Here is a 16,693-nt window from a genome sequence, read left to right as displayed (position 1 = left end):
TGCCACAAGGGCATGTGATCAAATAAATTATAAATTTAGTTATAAAAGTTACGCAATGACGTATGGCAAATTTCTTTCCGCTGGTAATCACCAGCAATAAAGTACCTAAAGGTTGTAAAATTCAAACATTTAAAGGGTATGTGGCAACCATTTTGTCAGTTATATTAGGGTCACTGAAAAATATCAACACTTCAGATTTAAACAAGTAGGCATTAGCATATAATGGAGCCACATTGGAACCCATTGCACAGCCTGAACACTGTATGTAAACCCCACCATCATAGATGAAATAGTTACTGATCAAAAATAGGCACTGGTCAATAAATACTGACATTATCTGCACTTGTTAACTGTGCTGTCACAATAATCACATGTTTGACGTATATTGCACTTGACAATTTCTTTAATTTCAAATCTTGTTTACTTTTTTTAGATAATTCTTCTATGATTTTTTTTATGTCATTTAGAAATTTTGTTTCCTAGTTATATACTCAATCTTGCACATTAGTGTTGCTTTATAAAAAGCACTGCATTGCCTGAATACTAAGGGACCAGTTAAGGAATCCAACATTTCAGAACTACAGTATATTGTTCTTTCTTCAGCGATACATTCAGAATACAAAACATCTTATATTTAATACCATTTCAAATGTACTGTACCCCATATTAAGTACACCATTGTAGCAAAATCACATCAAATATACATACCCATCACCAACCCACAGGGAGAAAAGATCAACTACATAGACCTCTCCATTAAAAAGCAAGGCTCTGTGATGGAAACAGTTATCATTATAAAAAACACAGAGAGAAACACTGGGTTGCTGCACAATAGTTTCTACCCTCATTCTTCAAGGTTGGACTAGCGCACATTTATTCCATATGAACCATTACCAGTAACAAAAAGAAAAAACACCACCATAACATCATCGTGGTTGCACTTTAGAACTAGGCTTACCATATTATCCCTTTAAACTGGAACACTCATGAATTATACAAGTTCTATGGCTGGTTGACTTCAAGCTTGCATTTCACCTGGTTTTAATCAGCCGCAGAACCTGTGTAATTCATGAGTATCCCGGTATAAAGGGATAGTATAGTAAGCCTACTTAGAACTGACGTACGCCAACCCAGTCAATGATGCTCCACTGGTGACTTTACTATACAGAGCCCAGCAGGTGACCAGTGACACCGAAGGTGCATGTGCTACATATGTACTGTAAGGCCCAGCAATGTGCATGTAGCAATTTTGTAACCTAAATTTTAATCTGCAATCGTCTAATATATAGAGTAGGTTAATAGTTGAAAGGTCATCCACAGCAAAAGACAAAAGCAACATACAGTACTAAAAGACACCCTGCTTAATACTATAAAAACTCCTTTGCAACAATTTTGCCCTGATATGTTCCATGCTGCTTTTTAAATACATATATTCTTTTCAGTTTCCCAATAATGTTAACACCATTTTTAAATGTTTGTGGACATGTTTTACTTTTGTATTTAACAAATCTAAGGTAATTTATTCTTGTACAATGTTGTTCAAACATGCAGTCTAATTGCGCTTAGCTAATCACAAGCACATGCTAAATTTCAGTTTGTGCTTTTCTCGTGGGCCAACAATTATTTTCTAAATGATACAATTAATGCATATTCAGTTCCAATAAATTCTATAGACTTTACAATGTTTGTTTGATAAAAAGAGTGATAAATATTGAGTAACAAGAAAGAACATATTATAATAATAATTCAAGTGAAAAGATTAGACACCTTTATATAATAAAGAAAACTATGTTCTCTTTAATTAAAGTATCATTCATTTTCCAGGACCACATTGTGGACTCACACGATGAGAATAATCTGCAGATCTGCACACACCACTAACAGGTGCCAAAAAACTTTAATAACGCCATTAAGAACATTTTATCCCTCTGGTAATGGATCTGTTAGTATCGCCGAAAGGAATTTGGGAAGAGCAACAAAAGGTTAAAATCAATTAAGGGTGGTGTCTTTAACATACTGAGAACTTTATTCAGGATGAATATAATTATTTATTTAATTTAAAATTACTTTTCCTTTGTGTGATGTGTTCAAACGAAGTTAAAAATAAAATAGCATAACAAATTTTATGATACAATGTGTAGTTGTGTAAGTACTATTCTAGTTTACTTGGTGTGAAATGCAAGCTTGCTTAACACATTCAATTTCATACAGGCCACTAAGTGACAATTCTCCAGGAAGGTCTGGGAAAGTCCATTATTTGGTGGAACTCTGCTGGGCTGCTTGGTATACAGCAGTTGGCCCTTATCCCGAAGCCACTGACTGCATTAAATCGTGTTATCCTAGCATCGCTTATCATTGTAAAATAGCGTAAATTGCAACTTAAAGCAGCAGGGGCAAGGCCACTATGATGATATTGGGGCAGCCCACCCATTTAAAAGGGTTGCCCCTTTGAAAGGGGGTAAAACTAATTTAGCAAGTATAGAGGTTAAAGGGTTGCCTTTTTTATAATAATAATAATAATAATAATAATAACAATTATTATTATTATTATTATTATTATTATTATTATTACTATTATATTTTTTATTATTATTATTATTATTATTTAAATAATTTGTTTATCTAAATATGTTCTGTCAGGGCTTTTGGTAATCTATCACTTATGGCAGGATTCTCCAAATAACTTACTTGCCCATTGTGTAGGATTACATTTTCCATTCACAGCCAAAGACACAAGTATCATATGTCCAAAATCCTTGCTGCTGACAACACTGTAGGATTAAAATTGCAAAATTTTGGCTTATAGCAGTGAGTCCATACCTCCCAACTGTCTTGGTTTTGTTGGAACTATCCCACCATCCCACCCACAGCCACAGTATCTTACAGTTGTGTGCAATGCCTCTATTCATGGGAGAGAGGGACTGGTAATATGCCCTGCATCTTCTTTAGCAATGGGAAAGCCTCCAATGTGGCAAAAACGGGACATGGCTCATGGGCACAGCATTTCAAGTAATGTCACGCCCCCTTGTTGTGAGGTCAAGACCCCTAAGTATCCGCCAGTGCCATAACTAGACATTTTGGCGCTGTGTGCAAGAAACGGCATCGGCGCCCCCTCTTTATGTAAAATAGGGGCAGTGTGCGCAGCAGGCGAATGTGAAAATATAGAGGCATGGCTTCATGAAGAAGGGGTGTGGCCACAAAATAATACTAATTCATATTACGGTGCATAGTAGTCTCCATTATTCAAATTACACCACACAGTAGTGCCACTAGAGCCCCTTTTACACAATACGGCAGACAGCATCCCCTTTTTTACACATTACGGCAGACAGCATTCCCTTTTTACACATTACGGCACCCAGTCCCCCTTTTTACACATTATGGCAGACAGCATCCCCTTTTTTTTTAAATTCAATACATTTTTATTGGATTTTTGACATTTATACAATTAAACAGTTATGAAAAATAAAAAAACATCAAAAACAACAACAGGCTTATGGTCGTACATATGTAAGAAGCATAGTAGAACATGCGGATGTGGATCCCAGTCAAAATCAGAAATCAGCAGAGCATTGGTGACGTAGCAATACAATATTCATGACACTTCGACAACATCCCCTTTTTACACATTACGGCAGACAGCGTCCCCCTTTTTACACATCACGGCAGACAGCGTCCCCTTTTTACACATTACGTCAAACAGCATCCCCCTTTTTACACATTACGGCAGACAGCATCCCCCATTTTACACATTACGGCAGACAGCGTCCCCTTTTTACACATTACAGCAGACAGTGTCCCCCTTTTTACACATTACGGCAGACAGCGTCCCCCTTTTTACACATTACGGCAGCCAGTCCCTCTTTTTACACATTACGGCAGACAGCGTCACCCTTTCTACACATTACGGCAGACAGTGTCCCCTTTTTACCCATTACGGCAGACAGCGTCCCCTTTTTACACATTATGGCAGACAGTCCCCCTTTTTACACATTATGGCAGGTGGAGCCTCCTTTTACTCATTACGGCAGGCAGAGCACCTTACAGCCCCCCTACCCTAAGGCTGTAATGTAGTGTACTGTAGTGTAGTGTCCTGTAGTGTAATGTAGTGTAGTGTACTTTAGTGTAGTGTAGTATAATGTAGTGTAGTGTAATGTAGTGTAGTGTACTTTAGTGTAGTGTACTTTAGTGTAATGTAGTGTAGTGTGTGGGCAGCCACTTACATGATTTCTCCTTCTTCCTGTGGCTGTGCTGCTGCCGGCTCCAGACCCAGCACTCCCTCTGTACACTGCACTGCAGGCCAAGAGAGGGGGCGGGCCGCAGGAGCACTGTACACAGGGGCCGATGGAGGAGGGGCCGTATGAGCACAGTATACAGGGGCCAAGAGAGGGGGTGGGTCGTGGGAGCGCAGTAGACAGGGATGGGCAGTGGGAGCGCAGGGGGAATATGCGCTCTAACTAGGTGTGTGCTGTGGGCAATGCCCCTTATGCACACACCTAGTTACAGCGCTGGTATCCGCTTACCTTTAGAGAGGAGCTGAGAAGTATGGTGAGGCACATGTAAAATTTGCTGCCTTTGTGATACTCATGAGATGTCTCTAAACTATGAACTCCTCCACCTCTTGCTCAGAACTACAGAGCAAACACAGCTATGAGGAATTTCAAGCCTCATAATCCATCAGGGCAGTAAGGATGAGGTTGCCATGGCATCCAAGACTTCTATGCCTGACTTATCTTCTATGACGTTGGTTAAGCATCATTTTCTCCATTTGGAGATCACTCAGAAATGGAATTATGATGATTGCTGTTGATTATTTTGTGATGTACTCAGTGGTACATAGTACCCAGCGATGTTTTAATGTGTCATAAGGTAGATGTGCTATATTCTTTAAACTCCCATGTGTTTGTGCTCTGTCACTTAGAAGCCAGCCAGCTTACTGGAAATGAATGTTATTAAGGTTAATAATACTGTAGGCACAAAAACAGTCCCAAATTGCATGAATTTAGCTGTTTTTAGCTTTTTTTTCTAAATACAGATCCATAATCAAGACATGTGAGGGTGGTTTTGCAAAACCAGAACCAAAACATGAAATTAATCCAGATCCAAAACAAAAACACAAGGGTCACTGCACATCTCTACTATATACTGTATAATAACTTTTTTTTTTCCAATTATTACCAGAAATACCATTATTCTGCCTGGCAGGGGCTGGATGGTCACAAACAACCATCCCTACCAGAAAACATTTGTTTTTGTAGCCTCATCATTTAAATTTAGTTATACTTATATTTTCTAACCCCTGTAGGGTTAATAGTCTCTTTTACTGCCTGTAAATATGATTGGGAAAGTTTAGGATGTACTATTTTATAGAGGAGTAATGGAATTTCATTATTAAAAAATACTATATTTATTAAATAATGAATTATAGCTTCAAATGGAACTAATACCCCTTTTACACTCGCATGAAAATCCCGGGATATTGCACGTGAACGCGCATCATCCCGGGATTTTTGTCAGTGTGAAAGGGTACAGGGACAATTTCCCGGGTCGAGCATCCCGGGATTTCAACCCTGGTCTCGACCAGGGTTGGTCCCGGGACCGTCCCGGGAAGCTGGGTAGTGTGAAAGGGCCCTTCCCGGGATTCACTACCCGGGACTGTTAAAAGGCCTCCGATTGGAGCTTTCATGGGCTCAGAAAAGATGATGTCATCTTTCAGAGCCCTGGGGAGCGTCCTTGATGCGTGTGAGGAAGGCAGCATGGCGACCTGGACAGACCAGGAGGTTAGAGAGTTGCTGAGCATTAGGGGAGAGGAGGAAATAATGAGGCAGATCACAGGCACAGTTAAAGATGCAGTCATTTATAAAAACATCTCCAAGATGCTGGAAGCCAGGGGAATCATCCGCACACAGCAGCAAGTGTTAAACAAAATGAAAACTCTTAAAAAGCAGTTTCTGAAGGTGCATGACAACAACAGGAAAAAGAGCGGTGTTGGCCGTATCGACTGGTAGTACTATGACATCTGTGCCAATATCTTTGGAAACACAGCTATATGCAGTCCGGTGAGTCTGTCTTCCAGTTCACAGTACACTGCTACAGAAGGCACTCCAGAAGAGACACAGACAAGCAGTGACGTCTGTCCGTCATCCCCGTTGTTAATTGACGACACACCTGAGGACAGCGACACATCCTCCCATCAGTGCCGTTTCTTGCGGCGGACGAGCCGTGCAACCGCACGGGGCGCCCGCCACGGCACTTCTTCATACTTTGAAACCCCCTTCTCCCTCCTCCCGAGTGCCCAGCTCGGGGGGCGGGGTTTCGCAGAATGACGCGATTGCGTCGTGACGTCACGACGCAAACGCGTCATTCCGCGAAACCCCGCCCCCCGAGCTGGGCACTCGGGAGGAGGGAGAAGGGGGAGCCGCGCAGACGAGGAGGGAGAGGCGGCTGAAGAGCGGCGAGAACCGCTACAAATGTAAGTCAGCCCCTCTCCCTCTCTCTCCCTTTCTCCCTCCCCACCACCTGCAGTAATGTGTAAAATGGGGACCTGTCTGCCTTAATGTGTAAAATGGGGACCTGTCTGCCTTAATGTGTAAAATGGGGACCTGTCTGCCTTAATGTGTAATATGGGGACCTGTCTGCCTTAATGTGTAAAATGGGGACCTGTCTGCCTTAATGTGTAAAATGGGGACACCTGTCTGCCGCAGTGTGTAAAATGGGGACACTTGCCTGCGTACTGTGTACAATGGGGGCACGTGTCTGCCGCAGTGTGTAAAATGGGGACACTTGCCTGCGTACTGTGTAAAATGGGGGCACGTGTTTGCCGCAGTGTGTAAAATGGGGACACTTGCCTGCGTACTGTGTAAAATGGGGGCACGTGTCTGCCGCAGTGTGTAAAATGGGGACACTTGCCTGCGTACTGTGTAAAATGGGGGCACGTGTCTGCCGCAGTGTGTAAAATGGGGACACTTGCCTGCGTACTGTGTAAAATGGGGGCACGTGTCTGCCGCAGTGTGTAAAATGAGGACACTTGCCTGCGTACTGTGTAAAATGGGGGCACGTGTCTGCCGCAGTGTGTAAAATGGGGACACTTGCCTGCGTACTGTGTAAAATGGGGGCACGTGTCTGCCGCAATGTGTAAAATGGGGACACCTGTCTGCCGCAATGTGTAAAATGGGGACACCTGTCTGCCGCAATGTGTAAAATGGGGACATTTGCCTGTCGTACTGTGTAAAATGAGGACACTTTTTCCTGCCGCAATGTGTAAAATGGGGGCACGTGCCTGCCGCAATGTGTAAAATGGGGGCACGTGCCTGCCGCAATGTGTAAAATGGGGGCACGTGCCTGCCGCAATGTGTAAAATGGGGACACTTTTTCCTGCCGCAATGTGTAAAATGGGGACACTTGCCTGTCGTACTGAGTAAAATGGGGACACTTTTTCCTGCCGCAATGTGTAAAATGGGGGCACGTGCCTGTCGTACTGTGTAAAATGGGGACACTTGCCTGCCGTGCTGTGTAAAATGGGGTAGCGTGCCTGCTGTAATGTGTAAAATGAGGACTTTTTTTTTTAATATCCTCTGGTGGCCGTGTTGATGAGATCAGATGAGGCCACGCCCATCTTAACAAAGCCACGCCCATTTTAATGAGGTCACGCCCCCTTACCGGGAGCGCGCGCGCCTTCGGCGCGCGCATGCTTTTCCTCTTTATATCTATGGGGGGGGCGCATTTTTAAATCTCGCACAGGGAGCCAAATTGGCTAGAAACGGCCCTGCCTCCCAGCCGTCCATAAACACATCCAGAAACGATGACAGCATAACTGCAACCATTGAAGACGTCGTGGAAGCTCAGACTAGTGACAGTGGGACTGTACAAAGTACCGTCACCCCAACTTTACAGAAAAACAGTAAGTACATGTTTAGAAAATAACACTCATAGCACAAATCCTCAATTGTCATCCGGTTATGTGTGTAGTATGAGTGGCCAGTGTGGCAGCAGCGTGGCGAGCGCAAATGAGTCCCTTGCAGGATCACTGCGCTCAGCACGCTGCTGGCACGGTGGCACGCTTTGCAATTTCTGCCCCCACCCAGGGGGGCTTTGAATTTTTATAAATAGTTCAATGTTGCAGAGTAGCTAGTGTGTAGGTGGATTAATGCCACAAACACATGTTTGCTAACGCTGCTATTTTTATATACGCTCATTTTGTATTTCTTCTCTTCACAGTTTACACCGTACCGCCTAGAAGGAAGAAACTGAACAGAGCGGAGCAAGTGGCTAAAGCCATGTCAAATGTCCTTGTCGACCAACTCCGAGAGATGGACGCTACAATGTCCGCACAGGAGGATGCAAGGCTCGACAGGTTTCTAGAGGCAGAACGCCAAATGCATGATGCATTTCTTTCCCAAGTCATGACAATGCAGGAACGCATGAGTAGAGAGCAGTATGACCGCCACAGGGAATTGCACCAAATGAACATGGCGTTCTATGAGCGTATGACCAATACCTCAAGAGCACCAATCCAACACCACAACTCACAATACCCTGAGCAGGGTTTTTCATCATTTAATCCTGGCCCATACTATGCCCCAAATACTGCACCATCTAGTGCGCAAAGCACAGAGTTTACTTTTGCCGTGAAACACAGTAAATTTCTTATTGTTGTTCTTTGTTGTTAAATAACCACAGTGTGGTCATTGTTTATGCACAACTGTTTGTGCCTTCTTTAATTTTTTTTCTATGTTCTGTTTTGTATAGTGTCTACATTAAAGCACTTTTTATTTATTTTTTACACAGTAATAATATACTGCAGGGACACTGTGGTTTATGGTGTTGTATCTACAAGCCTACCAGTGTTTTTTTTTTTTTATGCCAATCAAAACTTGTTTGCAAATCTATGCATAACATTCCCATTTGTGCGTAACAGTAGACCATGTTTTCAGTGTTTTCTACATTGTTTCTGCATATATACAAAGTTTGTGGCAATGTGTTTTTTTTGGAAAATCATAAATATTGAAACCAAAGATCAAAGGTGGAATACAAAATAAAAAAAACGTAATTCACCAAACATGTTGTGCTGATTCTTAAACACTATTGTACCAGTGCTGCAAGGTTGGACGTAATAGTGTGGCGTATTTGTTCTGCAGCGAAGTTTGAGGCAGTCCCAAACAAAGCACCTTTCACATGTGGGTTTATAACCTCAGGGTCCTGCACAGTCCACTCAGGAAGGAATAGCTAATTTTTCAGTTCACAGATGTTGTGCAGTATACAGCACGCAGCTACTACATTAGGCATATTCTTTAGGTCCACATCATTGCGCTTCATCAAACAACGCCATCTTCCTTTTACCCTGCCAAAGGCATTCTCAACCACCATCCTTGCTGAACTCAGGGTGTGAGTATAGGTTTGTTGCTCTGGGGTTAACTGGACCTGTTGGGTGTAGCCTTTCATAATCCAGGGGCGTAAAGGGTATGCAGCATCCCCGATGATGTGGACAGGGATCTCCACCCCATTCACAATCTATGCACACTCTTTGGGGTACAGCCAGCCTCCCTGGTTCTCCTCTACGATGTTGTACAGGTCAGAATTGGCAAGAACTCGGGAGTCATGAGATCGGCCTGACCAGCCAATAAACACATCTAGGAAACTAAAGAACAGTAAAATTTAAAAAAGTTAGAATGTAAAACTCACACATGCAACTCATCCCACCACCCCAAAAATAAACACTTACCAATATTTGTGGTCCACAACAGCCTGTAATATGATGGAGTGCCAGCCCTTCCTATTAAAATAGTCAGCATGGTTGTCACGTGGGGCAATATTGGGGATGTGTGTCCCATCAATCGCTCCTCCACACTGCGGATAGCCTCGCTTCACAAATCCTTTGATGGTATCCTGTAAGCGCTATCCTTCTGGTAGAGATATGAAGCACTTGTATAAGGTAGATACAATTGCTTTAGTCACCTGGTGGACTATGACATAGCAGGTGGAGATCGCAACACCGAACAAGCATGAGACTGAGCGGTACTCTCCTGGGGTAGCATACCACCACAATGCAATAGCTAATCTCCTGCGTGCCTCGATGGGTCTCCTAAGCCTGGTGGTCTGCATGTCAAGTGCTGGGGTAAGTAATTCCAGGATGTAGTTAAAGGTTGCACGAGACACACGGAAGTTAGCCATCCACTCCTCATCCTGGTAAGCTTCCACGGTCCTCATAAAGGCTTCTCCGTGCCGGCGATCTCTGGACCAAAATGAGCGGTTAGGGCCCATACTCACGCTCAGGATGGTACTCATCCTGGATGATATGAGGGCTCTCCTCCTGCGCAAATATTGGCGGCGACTAACAGCCCTATCCAGCATAAATTGCGCCCTCCTCCTCCTCATAAAATATATGTGCAGTATACTGCACAGTGTGACAAGCTGCATCATGCTGTCAGTGGCTGTATGAAACATCTGCAAAGCAGAAAGAATCATGAGCTCAGGCATACACACTGGTACTCCGTCGGCCATGACTGCAGCAATGGTGTGAGCAGGCACCACCCCTCCCTTTGTTGACTAGTGTGACCTCATCTATGTGAGCCAGAAAAGGCCATTTCTAATGACATGCATATGCATTTGCAGGGATATCCCGGGATCAGTGTAAATGGGGCTGTCCCGGGTCGATCCCAGGTCTTAGTGCAGTGTGAAAGGGGTCAGTCCCGGGAAGGCATCCTGGGACGCATCCCGGGAAGCATCCCGGGAGTGACCCGGGAGTGCGACTGTAAAAGGGGTATAAGTGAGGCAAAGCTTCTGACTGTTTTTAGAAGCCATGTGTGCATCTTCAGGAAGAGTAGTGTGTGAGCTGGGTGGGAAGGCTTCAAGGACTTGTTGGAGAACCTATAAATAGGAGCTCACTGAGTGGGAGTCTCAAGCCTAAAACTGGCCATATGCCAGGTCAATATCTTGTACGAATACATGATTTCAACTCCTCATACAATGAATCAGGTGCACATTGTACATGTTTTGGGTACGATTACAATGCGATGCTGGTCAAATGTTGCATCCTCTGATCATACGTGCAGCCTATATTATCCATCGTAATCATATGCATATTGGGCCTAATTCAGCATGGATCGCCGCTGTGGCAGCGTTCGCATGCTGATGCCCAGTGCAGTGTTGCACGTGCAGAAGCCGTAATGCATGTGCGCTCACAGTGAGATGCGACAGTATCTCTCATGTGTGAACGCCTCTGCCTGGCTGACAGGCAAAGGCATTTGCAGGGCGGAAGGAGGAGTCACATAGGCCTTTTAGGGAGGTGGGGCTTGGTCTAGACCAGGGGTTCTCAAACTCGGTCCTCAGGACCCCACACAGTGCATGTTTTGCAGATAACCCAGCAAGTGCACAGGTGTATTAATTACTCACTGACACATTTTAAAATGTCCACAGGTGGAGCTAATTATTTCACTTGTGATTCTGTCTGGAGACTTGCAAAACATGCACCGTGTGGGGTCCTGAGGACCGAGTTTGAGAACCTGTGGTCTAGACAATGCAGGCATATCCGGACTGTTTGCGGGGCTGGCTGCGGTGGCTGTGTGATGTTACACACAACACAGCCGCTGCGACCCAAAGATGGTGGGTTGCCCTCTACCTTGGCAGCTAGGGTACATAGGCAGAGGGCAACCCTAAACATGCAAAAGCATCTTTGTTGTATGATGCTTTTGCATGTTTTGCTTTTGATCACTCGCACACCGAGCTGAATAAAATCTCCATAAGTATTTATTTGGGCAAGTCACACAGGAACAGAGAAACTCTAACAGAATGAGTCACAAGTCTTCTCTATAGCAGTCCACAGTCGCTCATCACTCCACAGAGAGGTTTTGTGGTCATCCACCTTAGCCCTTAACACAGGAGATGATATAATCAGTGCCATAACACTCCACACAGAATGGTTTATAAGCCTCCACAGGGCAGGACTGAATGCTCCACTCAGGATGGTTGATGGGCACACACAGGCTTCACACTGGAGGTGATAGGTTCCACACAGAGATGTCCACAAAGGACACTAAGAGATGTATTCCACAAGAACCTCTGGCAGAGTTTTACCACTTAGCCAAAAGTCAGTGCCTTTTGTTGTACCATACTTTCTTATTGCCATGACAACTGGTGATAAGAAATTATAATTGTAGGGCCAATAATTGAATAAAATGGTTCTTTCATAATCTGTATCTGTGGCAGTACCATTATTCACCTGAGGTGCTGCTCTTCATGTGTCATGTTACCTACAGTATTGCATTTTACTATTAGTGCTGCACTACATGTCTATGTATAATTCTGTGTTTTTGTTTTATGCTCACTTTGTGCTTCTGTTGTATTGGTTCTTATTATCTCTCCTCCTGTTCGTATTTGGGGAAATGACCTTGGCTCTCTGGGACTCCTCTTTGCCTTTTACTTGAATATTTTACATCTGATATCTTGCTCTTGACATATCGTGAATACTCATATGCATGGTGTAACTGAACTGTTTGCAAACTGTTTGAATGCTACTGTGGTGAAGGTGTATCCTGAGTGGACAAATGGAACCATTGCGAATAACCAATGTGGAAACTGCGAAGCACCATGTGCCCTTGATGTGAGAAGTGAATGTCCTGCCTCTGGTAAGGGCACAGCAGTCCTGCCAGCAGTTAACACTGCACCGCCAGTGGCATGTCACACAGTGCTCAGCGGCTGCGCTGTGGGAGGCAGAGGGATGGATGCTCTCCATGGAGCCACCAGCACAATAAAGTTTTTTTCTTTTGTGCATCCATGCGCTGTGACTGAAGATCAGGAGGAGCCACCACCGCAGCGACGAGGAGCTCAGCTCAGCACCGATCCGGGATGAGGGCAGGAGAGGTAAGTGTAGCTGCTGGAGAAACACATAGGGGGGAGGAAGCCATGTGGAGACACTGGGGGGGGGGGGGGGGGGGGGGCAGGCAGCCATACAAAGACAAGACACAGGAAGGGGAGGAAGCCATGGAAAGGTACAAGGGTAAGGAAGCCATGGAAAGGTACAAGGGTAAGGAAGCCATGTGGAGACACGGAGGGGTGGTGGTCAGGCAGCCATACGTAGAAAAGACACATGGGAGGGAGGGAGGCAGCCATGGAAAGACACAGGGGGAGGAAGCCATGGGGGGACACAGGGGTGGGGTCAGTCAGCCATACGGAGATTAGACACAGTGGGAGGGCAGCCATGGCGAGACACAGGGGGAGAGGCAGCCATGGGGAGACACAGGGGGAGAGGCAGCCATGGGGAGACACAGGGGAAGAAGCAGCCATGGGGAGACACAGGGGGAGAAGCAGCCATGGGGAGACATAGGGGGAGAGGCAGCCATGGGGAGACACAGGGGGAGAAGCAGCCATGGGGAGACACAGGGGGAGAGGCAGCCATGGGGAGACACAGGGGGAGAAGCAGCCATGGGGAGACATAGGGGGAGAAGCAGCCATGGGGAGACACAGGGGGAGAGGCAGCCATGGGGAGACACAGGGGGAGAAGCAGCCATGGGGAGACACAGGGGGAGAAGCAGCCATGGGGAGACACAGGGGGAGAGGCAGCCATGGGGAGACACAGTGGGGAGGCATCCATGGTGAGATACAGAGGGAGAGGCAGCCATGGGGAGACACAGGGGGGAGGCATCCATGGGGAGAGACAGGAGAAGGGCATCCATGGGGAGACACAGAGAGAGAGGCAGCCATAGTGAGACACAGAGGGAGAGGCAGCCATGGGGAGACACAGTTGGAGAAGCAGCCATATGGAGACATGGGGGGTAGGCAGCCATGGGGAGACACAGGGGGAGAGACAGCCACGGGGAGATACAGGGAGAGAGGCAGCCATGGGGAGACACAGGGGGAGAGGCAGCCATGGGGAGACACAGTGGGGAGGCATCCATGGTGAGATACAGAGGGAGAGGCAGCCATGGGGAGACACAGGGGGGAGGCATCCATGGGGAGAGACAGGAGAAGGGCATCCATGGGGAGACACAGAGAGAGAGGCAGCCATGGTGAGACACAGAGGGAGAGGCAGCCATGGGGAGACACAGTTGGAGAAGCAGCCATATGGAGACATGGGGGGTAGGCAGCCATGGGGAGACACAGGGGGAGAGGCAGCCACGGGGAGACACAGGGAGAGAGGCAGCCATGGGGAGACACAGGGGTGAGACATCCATGGGGAGACACAGAGAGAGGTAGCCATGGTGAGACACAGAGGGAGAGGCAGCCATGGGGAGACACAGTCGGAGAAGCAGCCATAGGGAGACACAGGGGGGAGGCAGCCATGGGGAGACACGGGGGGGGCAGCTTTGGGGAGATACGGGGGGGGAGGCAGCCATGGAGAGACACCCCTTTAATTTAACTCCACATGCACATCCACAGCCGGGTGTCGTGGCTACATGCTACACTTCTGGCTATGAAGGTAAGTGAGGGCCAACCAACGCACTACAGTGGAGCAGCTCATCATCAAAATGAACTTGTACCAACCTACCAGCAACTTATTAAGCGACTTCCAGTCTGTCTAGCCACTGTCCATGCCACACACAGCATATGCTCCTGAAGAAGCTGGCAGCCATTAGACCAGCGAAACGCGTTGAGCTAAGGACATTGGCCACCTTCACTGGATCCACTTGCCACCTCCGGTATTAATTGGACTCTCTTGCCTTTATTTGGACACCTTCAGCCCTGGAACCCGAAACAACCCCTGCTGCTAATCGGATCCCTAATTTCCAAACTGAGATCCACGGGGACAACTTTCATAAGGACTGGGTAACTACCAAACCAAAGTATCAAGGAGTGAGTCCTAGCCAGAGACTGCGCATACAATTGCCATTATAAGTGAGATCCTAGTGGATTTAATCCCTCCATTTGGGAATATACAAAGTAACACAATTAAATACAAACAATTAATTACAATTACAATTACAATTACAAAAAATTAACACAAAGTAAATACAATTCACCTCTATGATATTTTAATTATTTTATTGTATTTTTTAATGTTTATTAAAATTATGTGAAACTTTATCATAATATTTTTTTCATCCCTTATTGGTCTTTCAGCCAGCGCCAGTACACCTCTATACTATTTTTTTATTCTTGTAAGGGGCTGACCCCCCCTATACTGGCTGCTGTTGACAGCGCACTCATACCCTCTCCGTTTTTACACACAGCAGTTACTCTGGCTATAAGCTGGTGGTCATAATAATGTGACTTGACCGGGTATATATATATATATATATATATATATATATATATATCTACCTATACAAAAAAAAAAAACACCTCCAAATTAGTGCAGACACATTTATGCATTTAAAATCATCACAATGTAATTCCAATAAAGTGCATAACTTCAATTCAATAAAGGTAGAGGATCATGAAAAGCTTAAACTCATCATAGATGCCAGGGTGGTCTAATGAAAATCCTCATGCTCATAGCAGCCCTTGGATATATCTCCATAGTGCTGTTTACTCCCTCTTGCACTATATATATATATATATATATATGTATAAATTAGAGATGTGCACTTGAAATTTTTCGGGTTTTGTGTTTTGGTTTTGGGTTCGGTTCCGCGGCCGTGTTTTTGGTTCGACCGCGTTTTGGCAAAACCTCACCGAATTTTTTTTGTCGGATTCGGGTGTGTTTTGGATTCGGGTGTTTTTTTAAAAAAACACTAAAAAACAGCTTAAATCATAGAATTTGGGGGTCATTTTGATCCCAAAGTATTATTAACCTCAAAAACCATAATTTCCACTCATTTTCAGTCTATTCTGAATACCTCACACCTCACAATATTATTTTTAGTCCTAAAATTTGCACCGAGGTCGCTGGATGACTAAGCTAAGCGACCCTAGTGGCCGACACAAACACCTGGCCCATCTAGGAGTGGCACTGCAGTGTCATGCAGGATGTCCCTTCCAAAAAACACTCCCCAAACAGCACATGACGCAAAGAAGAAAAAAAGAGGCGCAATGAGGTAGCTGTGTGAGTAAGCTAAGCGACCCTAGTGGCCGACACAAACACCTGGCCCATCTAGGAGTGGCACTGCAGTGTCACGCAGGATGTCCCTTCCAAAAAACCCTCCCCAAACAGCACATGACGCAAAGAAAAAAAGAGGCGCAATGAGGTAGCTGTGTAAGTAAGATAAGCGACCCTAGTGGCCGACACAAACACCGGGCCCATCTAGGAGTGGCACTGCAGTGTCTCACGCAGGATGTCCCTTCCAAAAAACCCTCCCCAAACAGCACATGACGCAAAGAAAAAAAGAGGCGCAATGAGGTAGCTGTGTGAGTAAGATAAGCGACCCTAGTGGCCGACACAAACACCTGGCCCATCTAGGAGTGGCACTGCAGTGTCACGCAGGATGTCCCTTCCAAAAAACCCTCCCCAAACAGCACATGACGCAAAGAAAAAAAGAGGCGCAATGAGGTAGCTGTGTGACTAAGCTTAGCGACCCTAGTGGCCGACACAAACACCGGGCCCATCTAGGAGTGGTACTGCAGTGTCACGCAGGATGGCCCTTCCAAAAAACACTCCCCAAACAGCACATGACGCAAAGAAGAAAAAAAGAGGCGCAATGAGGTAGCTGTGTGAGTAAGCTAAGCGACCCTAGTGGCCGACACAAACACCTGGCCCATCTAGGAGTGGCACTGCAGTGTCACGCAGGATGTCCCTTCCAAAAAACCCTCCCCAAACAGC

The sequence above is a fragment of the Pseudophryne corroboree genome, chromosome 5 (assembly GCF_028390025.1).
Source record: "Pseudophryne corroboree isolate aPseCor3 chromosome 5, aPseCor3.hap2, whole genome shotgun sequence".
Classification (NCBI taxonomy): Eukaryota; Metazoa; Chordata; class Amphibia; order Anura; family Myobatrachidae; genus Pseudophryne; species Pseudophryne corroboree.
This window is presented reverse-complemented; position numbering follows the sequence as displayed.